Here is a 5,664-nt window from a genome sequence, read left to right on the forward strand (position 1 = left end):
CTTACAAGAAAACAAAAATTGAATACGGCAATTGAAAACATCTGGCGTCGGTTGTTCAGAAGGTGCATAACGCTATCCACCGGACAAATAATTGTCCGGCGGTACGCACTAGCAGAAAAAAAAATGGCACCCACTGGATAGCACTGTCCACCATTTGAACAACTAGGGCATGCTCTTTACGGCAAATTCAAGAAAGGTCAAGCTATGACACCTTGGATTAAGATTTGTTCGGGTCACGAACCTCTCGCTTTTGTAAGTATCCAATTGTAAACACTATGAAGAAAATGGATGGTGGGCTACTCACTCAAAAAATGCACAACGAAAAGTACCATACGATCCATAGACTTCTCTATTCTCATCACCTCTCTGCTAGAAAACATACTGATCTTGTAAGGGAAAGTACATATCAGTCACTGGAGTGCAAGGGTTAAATATAAATCAAGTCTTCAGAATACACCATGTCCTTGTTTGTCTCTCCACAACTTCTGTGTCAGCACAGTTCTTATCCTGCTTTCCTGTCGACAGTTATCCCTTATTGCCCGACAATTGGTCATGTTCAAGAGACGCCTTATAACATCCCTTGGCCTTCTCTGGTTTGTTGCCGGGTCAATAATGGCATCCAGTTGTCTGCTCAAAGTATCGCCCCGTTCAATACAGATGTTATGTAACACAATACATGCAAGTGTACTGTCTCAAACTTCTTCTTGGGTGCTCTCACACTTCCTAAGAAGCACTCACCACCTACCTTTGAGCCCACCATAGGCATCCTCAATGATCAATCTTGCTCTGCTGAGTCTATAATAAAATATTGTTGTGGGGGGGGGGGGGGGGGGGTAACTCTCCAGTTGGACTTCCACACTGTGGTTGGACTTCCACACTGTGGTTGGACTTCCACACTGTGGTTGGACTTCCACACTGTGGTTGGACTTCCACACTGTGGTTGGACTTCCACACTGTGGTTGGACTTCCACACTGTGGTTGGACTTCCACACTGTGGTTGGACTTCCACACTGTGGTTGGACTTCCACACTGTGGTTGGACTTCCACACTGTGGTTGGACTTCCACACTGTGGTTGGACTTCCACACTGTGGTTGGACTTCCACACTGTGGTTGGACTTCCACACTGTGGTTGGACTTCCACACTGTGGTTGGACTTCCACACTGTGGTTGGACTTCCACACTGTGGTTGGACTTCCACACTGTGGTTGGACTTCCACACTGTGGTTGGACTTCCACACTGTGGTTGGACTTCCACACTGTGGTTGGACTTCCACACTGTGGTTGGACTTCCACACTGTGGTTGGACTTCCACACTGTGGTTGGACTTCCACACTGTGGTTGGACTTCCACACTGTGGTTGGACTTCCACACTGTGGTTGGACTTCCACACTGTGGTTGGACTTCCACACTGTGGTTGGACTTCCACACTGTGGTTGGACTTCCACACTGTGGTTGGACTTCCACACTGTGGTTGGACTTCCACACTGTGGTTGGACTTCCACACTGTGGTTGGACTTCCACACTGTGGTTGGACTTCCACACTGTGGTTGGACTTCCACACTGTGGTTGGACTTCCACACTGTGGTTGGACTTCCACACTGTGGTTGGACTTCCACACTGTGGTTGGACTTCCACACTGTGGTTGGACTTCCACACTGTGGTTGGACTTCCACACTGTGGTTGGACTTCCACACTGTGGTTGGACTTCCACACTGTGGTTGGACTTCCACACTGTGGTTGGACTTCCACACTGTGGTTGGACTTCCACACTGTGGTTGGACTTCCACACTGTGGTTGGACTTCCACACTGTGGTTGGACTTCCACACTGTGGTTGGACTTCCACACTGTGGTTGGACTTCCACACTGTGGTTGGACTTCCACACTGTGGTTGGACTTCCACACTGTGGTTGGACTTCCACACTGTGGTTGGACTTCCACACTGTGGTTGGACTTCCACACTGTGGTTGGACTTCCACACTGTGGTTGGACTTCCACACTGTGGTTGGACTTCCACACTGTGGTTGGACTTCCACACTGTGGTTGGACTTCCACACTGTGGTTGGACTTCCACACTGTGGTTGGACTTCCACACTGTGGTTGGACTTCCACACTGTGGTTGGACTTCCACACTGTGGTTGGACTTCCACACTGTGGTTGGACTTCCACACTGTGGTTGGACTTCCACACTGTGGTTGGACTTCCACACTGTGGTTGGACTTCCACACTGTGGTTGGACTTCCACACTGTGGTTGGACTTCCACACTGTGGTTGGACTTCCACACTGTGGTTGGACTTCCACACTGTGGTTGGACTTCCACACTGTGGTTGGACTTCCACACTGTGGTTGGACTTCCACACTGTGGTTGGACTTCCACACTGTGGTTGGACTTCCACACTGTGGTTGGACTTCCACACTGTGGTTGGACTTCCACACTGTGGTTGGACTTCCACACTGTGGTTGGACTTCCACACTGTGGTTGGACTTCCACACTGTGGTTGGACTTCCACACTGTGGTTGGACTTCCACACTGTGGTTGGACTTCCACACTGTGGTTGGACTTCCACACTGTGGTTGGACTTCCACACTGTGGTTGGACTTCCACACTGTGGTTGGACTTCCACACTGTGGTTGGACTTCCACACTGTGGTTGGACTTCCACACTGTGGTTGGACTTCCACACTGTGGTTGGACTTCCACACTGTGGTTGGACTTCCACACTGTGGTTGGACTTCCACACTGTGGTTGGACTTCCACACTGTGGTTGGACTTCCACACTGTGGTTGGACTTCCACACTGTGGTTGGACTTCCACACTGTGGTTGGACTTCCACACTGTGGTTGGACTTCCACACTGTGGTTGGACTTCCACACTGTGGTTGGACTTCCACACTGTGGTTGGACTTCCACACTGTGGTTGGACTTCCACACTGTGGTTGGACTTCCACACTGTGGTTGGACTTCCACACTGTGGTTGGACTTCCACACTGTGGTTGGACTTCCACACTGTGGTTGGACTTCCACACTGTGGTTGGACTTCCACACTGTGGTTGGACTTCCACACTGTGGTTGGACTTCCACACTGTGGTTGGACTTCCACACTGTGGTTGGACTTCCACACTGTGGTTGGACTTCCACACTGTGGTTGGACTTCCACACTGTGGTTGGACTTCCACACTGTGGTTGGACTTCCACACTGTGGTTGGACTTCCACACTGTGGTTGGACTTCCACACTGTGGTTGGACTTCCACACTGTGGTTGGACTTCCACACTGTGGTTGGACTTCCACACTGTGGTTGGACTTCCACACTGTGGTTGGACTTCCACACTGTGGTTGGACTTCCACACTGTGGTTGGACTTCCACACTGTGGTTGGACTTCCACACTGTGGTTGGACTTCCACACTGTGGTTGGACTTCCACACTGTGGTTGGACTTCCACACTGTGGTTGGACTTCCACACTGTGGTTGGACTTCCACACTGTGGTTGGACTTCCACACTGTGGTTGGACTTCCACACTGTGGTTGGACTTCCACACTGTGGTTGGACTTCCACACTGTGGTTGGACTTCCACACTGTGGTTGGACTTCCACACTGTGGTTGGACTTCCACACTGTGGTTGGACTTCCACACTGTGGTTGGACTTCCACACTGTGGTTGGACTTCCACACTGTGGTTGGACTTCCACACTGTGGTTGGACTTCCACACTGTGGTTGGACTTCCACACTGTGGTTGGACTTCCACACTGTGGTTGGACTTCCACACTGTGGTTGGACTTCCACACTGTGGTTGGACTTCCACACTGTGGTTGGACTTCCACACTGTGGTTGGACTTCCACACTGTGGTTGGACTTCCACACTGTGGTTGGACTTCCACACTGTGGTTGGACTTCCACACTGTGGTTGGACTTCCACACTGTGGTTGGACTTCCACACTGTGGTTGGACTTCCACACTGTGGTTGGACTTCCACACTGTGGTTGGACTTCCACACTGTGGTTGGACTTCCACACTGTGGTTGGACTTCCACACTGTGGTTGGACTTCCACACTGTGGTTGGACTTCCACACTGTGGTTGGACTTCCACACTGTGGTTGGACTTCCACACTGTGGTTGGACTTCCACACTGTGGTTGGACTTCCACACTGTGGTTGGACTTCCACACTGTGGTTGGACTTCCACACTGTGGTTGGACTTCCACACTGTGGTTGGACTTCCACACTGTGGTTGGACTTCCACACTGTGGTTGGACTTCCACACTGTGGTTGGACTTCCACACTGTGGTTGGACTTCCACACTGTGGTTGGACTTCCACACTGTGGTTGGACTTCCACACTGTGGTTGGACTTCCACACTGTGGTTGGACTTCCACACTGTGGTTGGACTTCCACACTGTGGTTGGACTTCCACACTGTGGTTGGACTTCCACACTGTGGTTGGACTTCCACACTGTGGTTGGACTTCCACACTGTGGTTGGACTTCCACACTGTGGTTGGACTTCCACACTGTGGTTGGACTTCCACACTGTGGTTGGACTTCCACACTGTGGTTGGACTTCCACACTGTGGTTGGACTTCCACACTGTGGTTGGACTTCCACACTGTGGTTGGACTTCCACACTGTGGTTGGACTTCCACACTGTGGTTGGACTTCCACACTGTGGTTGGACTTCCACACTGTGGTTGGACTTCCACACTGTGGTTGGACTTCCACACTGTGGTTGGACTTCCACACTGTGGTTGGACTTCCACACTGTGGTTGGACTTCCACACTGTGGTTGGACTTCCACACTGTGGTTGGACTTCCACACTGTGGTTGGACTTCCACACTGTGGTTGGACTTCCACACTGTGGTTGGACTTCCACACTGTGGTTGGACTTCCACACTGTGGTTGGACTTCCACACTGTGGTTGGACTTCCACACTGTGGTTGGACTTCCACACTGTGGTTGGACTTCCACACTGTGGTTGGACTTCCACACTGTGGTTGGACTTCCACACTGTGGTTGGACTTCCACACTGTGGTTGGACTTCCACACTGTGGTTGGACTTCCACACTGTGGTTGGACTTCCACACTGTGGTTGGACTTCCACACTGTGGTTGGACTTCCACACTGTGGTTGGACTTCCACACTGTGGTTGGACTTCCACACTGTGGTTGGACTTCCACACTGTGGTTGGACTTCCACACTGTGGTTGGACTTCCACACTGTGGTTGGACTTCCACACTGTGGTTGGACTTCCACACTGTGGTTGGACTTCCACACTGTGGTTGGACTTCCACACTGTGGTTGGACTTCCACACTGTGGTTGGACTTCCACACTGTGGTTGGACTTCCACACTGTGGTTGGACTTCCACACTGTGGTTGGACTTCCACACTGTGGTTGGACTTCCACACTGTGGTTGGACTTCCACACTGTGGTTGGACTTCCACACTGTGGTTGGACTTCCACACTGTGGTTGGACTTCCACACTGTGGTTGGACTTCCACACTGTGGTTGGACTTCCACACTGTGGTTGGACTTCCACACTGTGGTTGGACTTCCACACTGTGGTTGGACTTCCACACTGTGGTTGGACTTCCACACTGTGGTTGGACTTCCACACTGTGGTTGGACTTCCACACTGTGGTTGGACTTCCACACTGTGGTTGGACTTCCAC

Source organism: Montipora capricornis, chromosome 10 (assembly GCF_036669925.1).
Source record: "Montipora capricornis isolate CH-2021 chromosome 10, ASM3666992v2, whole genome shotgun sequence".
Lineage (NCBI taxonomy): Eukaryota > Metazoa > Cnidaria > Anthozoa > Scleractinia > Acroporidae > Montipora > Montipora capricornis.